A 14,343-nucleotide genomic window follows, 5' to 3' on the forward strand; every position below is an offset into this window, starting at 1 on the left:
TGAGAATGGGTGCCTTCAGGCTTCTGTATCTCCTTCCTGACGGTAGCAATGAGAACAAGGCATGACCTGGATGATGCAGGTCCTTAATAATGGACGCTTCCCAAAGATATCCTGGATACTACAGAGGCTAGTGCCTATGATGGAGCTGACATGTTTACAACTCTCTGTGGCTTATTTTGATCCTGTGCAGTAGCCTACTCCCCAAAACCAGGTGGTGATACAATACAGCCAGTTAGAATGCTCTTCATGATACATCTGTAGAAATTTTCTAGTGTTTTTGGTGACACACCAAGTCTCTCAATCTCCCAATGAACTATAGCTGTGGTTGTACCTTCTTCGTAGCTACATCAATATGTTGGGCCCAGGATAGACACCCAGGCACTTGAAATTGTTCACTCTTTCCACTTCTGATCCCTCTGAGGACTGGAGTGTGTTCCCTTGTTCACCCTTTCTGAAGTCCACAATCACAATCTATTTGTCATTTTTCTAATCTTTCACTTATTCGTCAGAATGGTTTACAGCATCAGTGAGTTTAGCTTTTAAAGCTGAATTGAATTGTTCTCAAAATTGGATTCATTCTTTTACTTTCTTATCAAGAACATTGATGGTGATGATTAATGACAACATTGAACTAGTCAGTTTAATTAATTACCGCTCAAAACCATCAATACATTATTAATTTGATAGCTTGATTATTTTTGAGTTCATAATTCTTGATCTAAATTGCACTATATTCTTCAGCTACAAATCTTGCCGTGGATTTGAAAGCACGAGAAGGAATTAGTTTGGCATGGTGATTTAATTTTCAAAATGATAATTAACGTTGGCAAGGTCAGATCTACAAACATTCTGCTTGTATAGGTACCTCATGGATTACTAATGCTTTCTCCAAGTTACATTTTCAGAGTCACAGTGTGGTACAGCATTGAAACAGGCCATTCGGCCCACTATATCTGTGCCAACCATCTACTACACATTTACACTAATTCTACATTAATCCCATTGTGTTTTACAGGGATGGCTTTGGGACAGAGAGTATAGTTAGGGGTCAGATTAGGTTTTAGGGACAAGGATGTGGAGGAGTTAGAGGTTAGGCCTCTGTACTCGAAATCCAACAACGTGTAGGGTGACAAAGGACATCCACAGTCTGGGCCTCGGCTCCACATTCAGGGGTCAGCAACATGGACGTGGTACAAGAGGTATCCAAAGTTCAGACCTCTGCTCAGCGCTCGAAGGGCCAGCGATGTGGACATGGGGGTGGAGGACATCTCTGGGCTGTTCTACATTGGTGGATGGCTGTACGAGTAGGAGGCACGACGCCGGGCATTCAGCATGTCCCAATTCAATCTGGGTTTTCAGGGAGCTGCTGTCTGCTAGTCCAGGGGTCGGTGCCAAGGGGCCTAGATGTCGATTGGAGGTCATCGCCTGATGACCAAAGCCTGTAGACCTGGAGGCCCAGAGCCTGTCCTGAAGTGGGAGGGAGAGAGAGAGATGTGGGAGTGAGGAATGGGGCTTGTTTTGTTGTGTTGTGTTGTTCTGCCAGTCATTGTAAGCATCACACAGAAAATGCTGGAGTAACTCAGCAGGTCAGGCAGAATCTATGGAAGTGACTAAACAGTCAACGTTGCGAGCCAAGCCTCTTCTTCAGGACAGATGGGCTATATTGACACACGGATGTGTTGGTTGTTAAAACGCAAACAATGCATTTTGTTCTATGTTTGGAAGTATATGTGATAAATAAATCTGAATCTGTTACTCTCCCTATGCCCTTCTCAACACCCACCAATTCTTCCATTCACATGCCCACTATGGGCAATTTACAGTTGCAAATTAATCTATTAATCTACATTTGAGTTATAAGCCAACTGGAAAGGGCAGGAAAATGGGATTTAATGTCACCCATAATCAACTGCTCAAAGCGCTTCTTTATTGTGGAGGTCCATGCCACTTGACGGTAGTCATTGAGGTAAGTTACTATTGCCCTCTTAGAACCAGGGATCACGGTGACCACCTTAAATCCTGAAGGAACTGTGAATTATGCCAGAGACTCCTCTGACCTCTCTGATTAACAAAGCATTTTCACCCACAGAACTGCTCACTGGATATTTTTTGTTTCTTCTATCATTCTCTGTAAACTCAGGAGATTATTGCGTATGAAACTCCAGGGATCAGCAGTTTCTGAAATACTCAAACCACCCAAACGGCACCAACAATCATTCCACAGTCAAAGTCGCTTAGATCACATTTCTTCTTCATTATGATGTTTGGTCTGAACATCAACTGAACCTCTTGACCATGTCTCAATGCTTGTATACAATAACAAGCAGGTGTACAGTTGTACCAAATATCGTGGCTCAGGGCGTATATTTGAATCTGGAATATTTGCACCCATTTGCCTATCGCCACAATAGATCTATGGCAGAGGCAGTCTCAGTGGCTCTTCACACAGCCTTAGATCACCTGGACAATACAAACACCAATGTCAGGATGCTTTTCATTGACTATAGCTCAGTATTTAACACCATCATTCCTACAATCCTGATCGTTAATTTACAGAACCTGTGCCTCTGTACCTTCCTTTGCAATTGGATTCTCGACTTCCTAACCAGAAGACCATAATCTGTGTGGATGGGTGATAATATCTCTTCTTTGCTGATGATTGACACTGACGCACCTCAGGGGTGTGTGCTTAACTCACTGCTCTACCCTCTCTATACCCATGATTGTGGCTTGGTATAGCTCAAGTACATCTATAAATTTGCTAATGGTACAGCATTTGTTGGCAGAATCTCAGATGGAGATGAGAGGCCATGCAGGAGCGAGATATACCAGCTAGTTGAGTGGTATTGCAGCAACAACCTTACACCCAATGTCAGTAAGATGAACAAGCTAATTGTAGACTTCAGGAAGGGTTAGATAAGGGAACACAAACCTAATCTCGTAGAGGGATCAGAAGTGGAGAGAGTGAGCAATTTCAAGTTCTGGGTGTCAAGATCTCTGAGGATCTAACCTGGTCTCAACGATTTGATGCAGCTATAAAGAAGGCAAAACAGCCTTTCATTAAGAAATTTTATTAGGAATTTGAAGAAATTTGGTCTGTCAACTCAAACTTCTGTACATGTTCTATGGAGAGAATTCTGACAGGCTGCATTACTATCTGGTATGGGGGGGCGGGGGTGCTACTGCAGAGGTAAATTAATCAGCTCCATCTTGGATACTAGCCTCTGTTTTACCCAAGACATATTCAAGGAGCGGTGCTTCAGAAAGATGACATCCATCATCGAGGATCCCGTCACCCAGGGCATGCCTCTTCTCGTTGTTACCATCATGGAGAAGATACAGGAGCCTGAATGCACACACTCAGCAATTCAGGAACAGCTTCTTCCCCTCTGCCCTGTGATTCCTAAATAGAGATTGAACCCATGAGCACTACCTCACTTTTTAAAAAATAATGTATATTATTTCTATTTTTGAGCTATAATCTACTCTCTCTCTCTCTCTCTCTCTCTCTCTCTCTCTCTCATATATATATATATATATATATATATATATATGTGTGTGTGTGTATATATGCGTATATATATTTGTTTTCTTTCTCTATTGTGTATTGCATTGAACTGCTGCTGCTAAGCTAACAAGTTTGAGGACACATGCTGGTGGTAATAAACTTGATTGTAATTAATGCAGCACTGAGCTTTAAAGGTTGGCTTGATATAACTAACTTTTTTGAGGTAGACATTTGTTTGCTTATTAATGATTTCAGTTTTCAAAAATGCACCGATTTGGAGGTCCAGGGGCCAATTTGCCAATGAGACCATACTATTAAAAGCTTATTCTAATCGTCTGTCAAAATAAAAGCAAATATTCACAAATCAACTGTATAAATCTTGTATGTTCTCTATCGTTGTGTTACACTGAAAATTACAGTTGCTTCCTCTTTCTGGTTGTCATATATTTATAAGAGCTTTAATGGCCAATTGATTAATTTCAGTTATTACTGAAGTGTGCCTCTTTATTGGTTTGTGAAAGTGAGATGACCTTGACACATAGATGTTTGCAATTGCATTTTGAGAAGTCAATTTAAATACAGCTTTAAAATTGACTGGAATGGTAGGTAGATGGAACGTGCTCTTATCAATCTCTAATCTGTGCGTCAGGAAAGTAACCCACAGTTGGAAAGATGGTATAGAATTTTTTTTTAAATGAGCAAGTTATTTATTTTAATCCTTGTGTTATTTCAAAGTTCAAAGTAAATTTATTATCAAAGTACATATACCTATTAAAGTGGCTACTATGTGTGTGCTTGTGGTCTTCCTCTGCTGTAATCCAGCCACTTCAAGGGCTGACGTGTTGTGCATTCAGAGATGCTCTTCTGCACATCATTGTTGTAAAGCATGATTACTTGAGTTACTGTTGCCTTTCTGTCCACTTGACCCCACCTGGCTATTTTTCTCTGACCTCTCTCATTATTAGCAAAGTGATTTAGCCCACTTTATGTTTTTGTCTTTTCCACCATTCTCTGCAACTCTAGAGTCTGTTGTGTGTGAAAATCCCAAATCAGCAGTTTCTGAGATACTCGAACCACCCTGCATTGCACCAACAATCATTCCACAGTCAAAGTCACTTAGATCACATTTCTTCCCCATTCTCATGATTGCTTTGACCATGTCTGCGTGCTTTTATGCATTGAGTTGCTGCCGCATGATTGACTGATTAGATACAGGATACCCCTTGTCCAAAATGCTTGGGGCCAGAAGTTTCAGATTTTGGAATGTATAATGAGGTAGTTTGGGATTGCCATAATTTCCGACTCTGAATTTATGTACTACTGGTAGCAGTCTTTGTCTTACACATGTTTATCACAAAGACACTATGTACTGATGCAGCCTTTTAGATTGTTAGGTTTTTATCAGCTATGATCTTGCCAAGCTCATCAATTAATTTATTTGTTGCTTCATTATCATCAGGCACTTTATCATCAAAAGTTTAACGCTGTGCCTTTTCTTAAGTTTTTGCAACCTGCCTGCTGAATATACACAATTACCTTCAACGTTCAGTTCGCCATGATAGATCTTTGCTTGCTTCATGATCAGCATTACATTAAGCAGCATATGTTCACTCCGATGCTGACAAAACTACTCCTACAACACACAGTCAAGGTCTTCATTTTTCACTTTATGCCGTGTTTTTCTATTTTTCATTAACTTCTGTTCATTACATATGTGTGCTCATTTCTCAGTGCTCTTTGTGGTGTGCAGAGACCTGCCCATTGCTTGGGAATCTTCCCAGGGCTTTGTGGAATTTTCCATTTGTGAATATCATGCCAGTGCTATAAAAACAATTGGATTTTAAGTTTTTGAATTTTGGTTAAGGGGTACTCAATCTGTTATTGCATTAACGAGCAAGTATATAGGTATCCTTAATAAAGTGACTACTGTGTGTATGTCATCATAAACTACCCTGAGGGTCATTTTCTTACAGGCATTCACTATAGAACAAAGAAATACAATTGAATCAATGAAAAACTATGCACAAACTAAGACTGACAAACAACCAATGTGCTAAAGAAGACAATCTGTGCAAATAAAAAAAAGTAAATACTAAGAACATGAGTTGTAGAGTCCTTGAAAGTGAGTCCTTCAAGGATGTGAAATCAATTCAGAGTTGAGGTGAGTGAAGTTATCCACACTGATTCATGAGCTTAATGGTTGAAGGGTAATAACTGTTCCTGAACCTAGTGGTGTGGGATCTAAGGCTCCTGTACCTGCTTCTCAATGGCTTTGTCCTTTGGCATTTATCATCTCAGTTTGAATTTTTACTTGATAAATTATCTGAACTAGTCTACTTTGCCTAAGATGTATCATTTTATTCATCGTTGATCAGGTAACGCATCTTTCTCTGAGTGATTGCATTTATTACTGCCTCATGGCCAGAAGAATCTTTGTCTTTGCTGTTTCCATGTTAACCTGATTATGTAGAAACAGGTTGCTGCCAGAAGGCCCTTTTCATTTTGACTTATGTGGCATATTTTACCAAAGCCTGCTGCTTTATCATTTGCAATAACATTTTTAAGTCATTACCTTTTCTGCATCAGTTCCACATAATTATGGTTTTATTGACCTTTTCCTTTTACAGGCGATCTTAATGTTTAAAATGTTGTACAAACGTGTTTGTGGCATGCGAGATATTTATAACATCAGATAGAATGCTCCATAAATTTCTAGGATTTTTATGATCTTCCTCTTGTGATTAGCCAAGTTGTTTTTATTGTTATTTTGACATTTGATTGTGATGTTCACAGGATTGTTTCTGAAAGATTTAGTCTAGGATGCAGCTGGAGGCTTCGGATTCATCTCCATTGTCTCAGGAAATGTGTCTGCAGGTAAAGCAGAAGTGCTGGGCCCCAAGGTCGCACCACAAGCCCCACCAGCACGTTAACAACCTTTCCAGTCCAGAAATTATTTACTCCCATTCCAATTCTGAAGGGCCTAATGAAGCCAACGTGTGATCGTAGGTTCTGTAGGAGGTGCCCATTTTCACTGGGCTTCCACTTATTCCTGACGAATCAGCTCCACCCTGAATGCTCCTCACTTAATCAGTCACAGCCAAGGAAATTTCGAACTCTGGACAATTGCAAATATAGGCTAACCCTGGTTGGAAAGATGTTGGAGTCCATTATTAATGATGAAGTTTCAGGGTACTTCTAGGCACATGATAAAATAGGCCAAAGTCAGCATGGTTTCCTTGAGGAGAAACCTTGCCTGACAAATCTGTTGGAATTTTTTGAGGACATAACAGACAGGATAGACAAAAGAGAGTCAGTGGATGTTGTGTACTTGAACTTTCTGAAGGCCCTTGACAAGGTGCTGCACATGAACCTGTTTAACAAGATGGAGCCCATTCTGTTACAGGAAAGATACTAGTATGAATTGATAACTAATTGGCTGACTGGCAGGAGCCAGTGTGGGGATAATGTGAGCCTGTTCTGGTTGCCTGCCTGTGACAGGGGTTGATCTTCTTTTCACATTATATGTCAGTGATTTGGATGATGGAATTGATGGCTTTTTGGCAAAGTTTGAGGAAAATACTAGCTGGAGGGGCAGGTAGTGCTGAAGAAAAATGGAATCTGAATACAGATTGGGAGAATGGGCAAAGAAGTGGCAGATGGAACATAGTGCTGGGAGTGTATGGTCATGTGCTTTGATGGAAGAAATAAAAGCCTAGACTGTTTTCTGAACGAGAAAATTCCAAACTCAGAGTGCAAAGGGACTTGGGAGTCCTTGTGCAGGATTCCCTAATAGTTAATTTGCAGATTGAGTCGATGGTAAGGAAGGCAAATGCAGCATTATCATTTATTTTGAGAGGACTAGAATATAAGAACAAGGATGTAATGCTGAGGCTTTATAAGGCACTGGCAGTTTTGATGCCCCTTATCAAAGATTTACTTTCAATGGAGAGCATCCAGAGAAAGTTCATGAGAATAATTTCAGGAATGAAAGGGTTAACATATCAGTCACATTTGATGTGCTGGGCCTGTACTCACTGGAGCTTATAAGAATGAGAGGGAATCTCATTGAAGCTTATCAAATATTGAAAGGTCTGGGTAAAGTGGATGTGGAGAGGATGTTTCCTATTGTGGGTGAGTCCAGGACCAGAGGACACAGCCGCAGAGTTGAAGGATGTCCATTTAGAACAGAAATGAGGAGGATTTTCTTTAGGTAATTAGGTATTTAAAGCGAAGGTTGATAGTTTCTTGATTAGTCAGGACGTGAAAGGGTACGGGGAAATGGCAGCAGAATGAGATTGAGAGGGATAATAAATCAGCCATGATGCAATGGTGAGGCAGACTTGATGAGCTGAATGGCCGAATTCTGCTCCTATTTCTTGTGGTCTTAAGTCTTTGAGTGTCATTATCTGTAGTTTGATGGTGCATGGATGTTGTCCTGGAGCCATATTTCTGTGAATCAAAACCATAGCGGTTCCTCATCTTGCGCAAGTGCGGCCGCAGACAAAGGTAATCCAGCTCGTCTTCCACTTTGCGAACACTGGACAGCAGCACCAATGGGAGGGGTCAGCCCAAACCCAGTGCAGAATCCAGTGGCACGCAGCAGTCTCCAGCAGGGGCAGCAATTGACCCCGAGGCATGACAGACTTGTCTGCACAACAACCAAGGTGATACAGCTCCCCCGCTGTCGTTCTCACCAATGAGCCAGCAAATTGAATAGTAACAGTATCCTAAAGGGGCTTGCAATCACAACACTAATGTCCGAGCAATCGCCTGGACCGTCTGTTGGATCACGCACCGTCTTCTTTCCTGGGTGACTGATAGCAGGCTGTAAAAATTCCAGGTCTGTCACTATCGAACAGCTCGATAGTGGTGTCGACCTGCAGTGCCTGGTGTCCTTAATGCCCAGCAGCATCTTGTAATCCTGAAAAAGACAAAGGATTTACAATTGCACCTTTGTTTGGACCTGGAGAGGCCATTGTGTCTAAGTGTGCTGCCATTTTTCCGGAAGAAAGTGTCCTTAATGATAGAGACTTTAATCACTTTGTTTAATAGCCTGCCATGCACTGGACTTTATCTGCATCTTGGTTTCTTTTACTGCCTCGATGTACTTATGATACAGTAAAGCTTTTTACTGTATCTCAATAAAACATGACAATGACAAAACAACACTAGTTCATCCGTTCACCAAACTTTACCTATGTTTTGTGTTGAAAATATTTAGTACAGTTTAGTATCAATAATTGACAACAAAATTATTTGCAGAAAGGTGCCGCTATTAAGCTTGAAGAGTCAGAAAGCTAGCAGTCCCTTGTCGACGGTCGCTGCAGTGGCTTTCGGATGCCTGCCTTCCTGATTTTAAAACGCACTGGAGTTCAGAAGAATGCATTGGCGGTGGGGGGGGGGGGGGGGGTGTCTCATTAAGACCTATTGAATGTTGAAATGCTTCAGTAGAGTGGATGTGGAAAGGATGTTTCCTTTGATGGGGGTTCCAAGACACACCCTCAGACTGGAGGGACACTATTTAGCACAGAGATGAGAAGGAAACTATAGAAAGGGTGCAGAGGAGATTTACAAGGATGTTGACTGGATTGGGGAGCATCCCTTATGAGAATAGGTTGAGTGAACTTGGCCTTTTCTCCTTGGAGCGACGGAGAATGAGAGGTGACCTGATAGAGGTGTATAAGGTGATGAGAGGCATCAATCGTGTGGATAGTCAGAGGCTTTTTCCCAGGGCTGAAGTGGCTAACACGAGAGGGCACAGTTTTAAGGTGCTTAGAAGTAGGTACAGAGGAGATGTCAGTGTGAGTTTTTTTGCACAGCATGCTGAATGTGTGGAATGGGCTGCCAGCAACAGTGGTGAAGGCGGATTCAGTAGGGCCTTTTAAGAAACTCCTGGATAGGTACATGGAGCTTAGAAAAATAGAGGGCTACGGGTAACCAGAGGTAATTTCTAAAGTAAGTATATGTTCGGCACTGCTTTGTGGGCCAAAGGGCCTGTATTGTGCTGTAGGTTTTCTATGATTCTGTGAATTTCTTTAGTCAGAGAGTAGTAAACCTGTGGAATTTGTTGCCACAGGCAGCTGTGGAGGCCAGTCTTTGGGAATATTTAAGGCAAAGGGTGATATTTTTGTTTAGTCAGGGATACAGGGAGAAGGCAGGAGGTTAGAGCTGAGAGGGAAATAGATCAGCCATGATTAAATGGCGGAGCAGACTTGATGGGCCTAATTCTGCTCTGTTTTGTATGCTGTTAGGGAAAGAAAGCCATGGCGGCTGGAGGATCTGTATTAGATGCTGTCCCCACCCCTCACCGTCTCGATTGATGGGAAACATTGATTACCGATTGTAGTGTGTGTTAGGAGGGGAAGTTCATCGAGAACAGTCTTCTGAGTAGGGTAGTTGCTACTCTTTGATATATGTCCCAGCAGGGAGTGGTGACAAGAGCGTCCTCATCCTCCGCATCTGAGTGGGACCCGAGATCTATATCAAAGCACTGCTCTTCTGGGGCTGGTTCCGCTCGGCAGAAGTGCCTGCAGCTTGGCCAATGGTGGGCTACCGTCCTCTTGTTCTCCACCAGATTCTATGCATTCAACCAGACACCGCTTTCCGCCTCGTTGCCCGGAAGCTCCATCTTCCCGACTCTGAGCCCCATATCCATGCATACCACAGACTCTGCCTGAATTCCATGCTGGTCTTCATTTTCATGTCATTCACTCTCAGGAGATCTGGGCTTTTGTGGGTTGTTGACCGTCAGTTTAAATGGAATGTAATGCTTTGGTTGAATAAATTTCTCATGCCGCAATAAGTAATTCAGCAGTGCTGATATATTCATCTGAACAATAAAAGAGTTAGAGGACAGATTGAGGAGTAAACAAAATGCTCAGTGGCTGGCCCCCACTAGAGACTAACGGGGAACACAAGGGGAACACATTGTTGATCAGGTAACAATGAAGACACTATACTCACAATGACAACAATCTATACCTTGGCAATACCAAGCAATGTCACTGGTGGTGTGACGTCATCGTGACCCGAAGGGGAGGGGGACAACCTTTCCGTGAAATAGCTCATGGCCAACAACCAAAGGAGAGAACCAACTCAAAAGGAGGGAGATTTAGATGGGGGTGGGGAGAGAGACAGACAGTGTGACCAAGGCAGAGACAGTGATAGTCGGGAATGAAATACTCAAACTCGGTATGGTTCAAAGGTCATTCATTTAAAAATTCAAAGCAGTTTCTTGAATGGTCACTAACGTAATGTTGAAACACATTTGTAACACGGTGATATTGCAGAGAATGAGACTGGAGATCAGACAATCTGATACCACAGATTATAACCAAAAGGATAGATTTAGCATCTGCTTTCTAACCCAAATCTCAAATTGTAATAAACAAATCCCTCACAATAAACCTCGCTCAAGTGTCAATCTGTAGCTATCACCTCAGTCTCTAAACACTAAACCTGTCTTTGATCAGAGCTGTAATTTGCTCATCTAACCCTAATCCCCAACTCTAAATACCAGTTTTGACCCATAGCTGACCTGTGGAACGAACTCATCCCTAACACAAAATCTGACATACCTCAATTTATAACACTAACCCATCGCTAACCCAAGCCCTATCCCAGACCCTGACCCAATGCTCAATTCCTGACTTGACCCTGTCCCTAAGATTGATTGTTTTACTTGGATTTTCAAAGGACATTTGTGAGGCTGCTATATGAGATAAGAGACTATTGTTTTACAAGAAATATACCAGCATAGATAGAAGATTGGCTGACTGGCAGGAGATATCCTGGGAATAAAGTGGGCCTCTTATGGTTGGCTGCCAGTGAATTGTGGTGTTCCGCAAGTTGGTGTAAGGACTACTTCTTTTCACATTATATGTTAATGATTTGGATGACAGACAAAGATAAGTGGAGGGACAGATAGTGTTAAGGAAGCAGGGACTCTGCAGAAGGACTTAAACATTAGGAGAATGAACAAAGTAATAGCAGATCAGATTTGGAATCAGAATCAGATTTAATATCACTGGCATATGTTGTGAAATTTATTAAGGAATATTGTGTAGGAAAGTGTGTGGTCGTGCACTTTGGTAGAAGGAATAACGGCATGGACTATTTTCTAAATATAGAGAAAATTTTGAAATCAGAGGTGTGAAGGAGCTTGGAGTCATCCTGTAGGATTCCCCAATTGTTAACTTGCAGATGGAGTCAATGGTAAAGAAGGCAAATGCAATGCTAAAGTTCATTTTGAGAGCCTCAGACATAAAAGGGGGCTGTAATGTTGAGGCTTTATACGGCACTAGTCAGACCGTACTTGGATTATTGTGTAGTCTTGGGCATCTTATCTAAGAAAAGATGTGCTGGCAGTGGAGAGCATTCAGACAAGGTTCACAGGAATGATTCCAGGAATGAAAGAATAACATATGAGGGGTGTTTGATGGTTCTGGGCCTGTACTCACTGACGTTTCGAAGAATAAGGGAGGAATGGCATTGAAATCTATTGAACATTGAGACAGTGGAGTGGCCAGGTCATTTAAAGTGGATGTTGATAGGTACTCAATCAGTCAGGGCATCAAAGGTTATGGGAAGAAGGCAGAAGAGTGGAGAGGGATGATGGAATGGCCTAATTCTACTCTTGCATATGTCTTATGGTCTTAGAGTATCAGGGACAGTTACATCTTCAGTATGATTTGAGGCAATTGCCTCAGCCAGAATCTTTTGCATTTAAATCAAAACAACTTGGAAGGGACAGTTTTGATAGAAGATGTGAAGGACAGATTGGTTAATTGGGAAATACCCTGTCCTAATTAAGCGGTTAATTCTTCTTAAGAATAAAATTAAACTGACCTACTTGTTTGTGCAGTGGAAATTCCCTTAACCAAAGTACAGTAATTTATAGTGCATTGTGAATCACTGTGTCCCACAGCAGTGATACCTGATGAATATGGAGCAATGCCATTTATAATGTCAAATTATCTGTTTATTGTATTTATTTCCTTACATTCCCATCTCATTTTTGTCCAATTGTTTCACTGACTCTTAACTCTGCTCTACAGCAGTGTATTTAATACCTCATGTGGAGACATGGAAGGGCTGGAAGATCTATCTTGGACATTTGCCTCTGTCCTTGATTGATGGGAAAGCTTGATCACTGATTGCAGATTGTCTCGGGATGGAGTTAGTCAGAAACTCCATCACCTATGTAAGGTGGTAGCTACTCTTTGATACGATGTTTTCATCGAGCAGGGAGCAGTACAGGGACATCCTCACCCTCGGCATCTGAGTGGGTCTCAAGATCTACATCAAAGCACTGCTCTCAAAAATGCCTGCGTCTTGGCCTCTGGTGGGCTGATGTTGAGTTTCATGTATGTAACTCTCAGGAGATCTGGGCTTTTGTAAATTGCAGACCCTCCATTTAAATGGAATGTAATGCTTCGGTTGAATAAATTTCTCATGCTGCAATAAATAATTCATGATGCATTCATCTGGACAATGAAAGGGTAAGAGAACGGATTCAGAGCAGATTGAGGGGTAAGCAAAACATTAACATCCTAGCGGGCCTCCCAGAATACCGTTCTAGACCCATAGGAAAATAATTTATCCAAAATATTAGATCCTGACTCGTACCTCAATTTACAATGCTGAGCCTTATTGCTAACTCGAGCCCTGTCCCTTCCCCTACCAATGCTCAACTTCTGACCCTGACCCAGTCCCTAATCTTAACTATTTTACTTGGATTTTCAAAAGGTGTTTGACAAGGTGCTGCACATGAGGTTGCTAAATAAAATAGAACTTCATAGTTTTACAGGAAAGATAACAGCAAGGATAAAAGGTTGGTTGACTTGCAGAGTGGGAATAAAAGGAAGCTTTTTATGGTTGGCTGCCAGTGAATAATAATGTTTCGCAGGGGGTCAGTGTTGGGACAGCTTCTTTTCACGTTATGTGTCAATGAGTTGGATGACAAATGAAGATAGGTGGAAGGGCTGGTAGTGTAGGAAGCAGGGACACTGCAGAAGGACTTCATACAGATTAGGAGAATGGATAAAGAAATGGCAGATGGAACATAGTGGGTAAGCCTATGGTCATATACTTTGGTAGAAGGAATAAAGGACTTGTTTCTAAACAGGGAGAAAATTCAGAAATCAGAGATGCAAAGGGACTTGGAGTGATTGTTTAGGATTCCCTAAAGGTTAAATTGCAGGTGGAGTTAGTCATAAAGAAGGCAAATACAATGTTAGAATTCATTTTGAGGGGATGAAAATATGAAAGTGAGGATGTAATGCTGGGACTTTATAAAGTATTAGTCAGATTGCACCTGGATTGTTGTGAAAAGTTTTTGACATCTTATATAAGAAAAGATGTGCTAGCATTGGAGAGGATCTGGATGAGATTCACAAGAATGATTCGGGGAATGAAATGGTTAATATATGAGGAGGGCTCTAGGCCTATACACGCTGGAGTTTAGAAGAATTGAAGGTGGGGTGTGGAATCTCATTGAAATCTATCGAATATTGAAAGGCTGTAGAGGCCAAGTCCTTGGGTATATTTAAAGTGAAGGTCGATAGATTCGTGATTAGTAAGGGCATCGAAGGTTACGGGGAGGAGGCAGGAGAATGGGGTTGAGAGGGATAATAAATCAGCCATGATGGAATGGTGGATCAGACTTTGGGCCAAATGGTCTAATTCTCCACCTATGTCTTTATAATCTTCACAGTTTTTATGAGTATCAGAGACACTTGCATCTTCAGTATGGTTTGAGGCAAATCCCTCAGCCAAAATCTTTTGCATTTCAATTTAAAAAATCTTTGAAGGGATTCTTCTGATAGGTGTGGAGG

At 41.6% G+C, this 14,343-nt stretch overlaps 1 protein-coding gene across 2 annotated transcripts in view; it reads left to right on the forward strand.

The window, feature by feature from the left end:
- traf7 (TNF receptor-associated factor 7) overlaps window positions 1-14,343 on the forward strand; it is a 97,313-nt gene that overhangs the window by 9,446 nt on the left and 73,524 nt on the right. The gene's annotated exons all lie outside the window — the stretch shown is intronic.

The sequence above is a fragment of the Hypanus sabinus genome, chromosome 9 (genome assembly GCF_030144855.1).
Source record: "Hypanus sabinus isolate sHypSab1 chromosome 9, sHypSab1.hap1, whole genome shotgun sequence".
Lineage (NCBI taxonomy): Eukaryota > Metazoa > Chordata > Chondrichthyes > Myliobatiformes > Dasyatidae > Hypanus > Hypanus sabinus.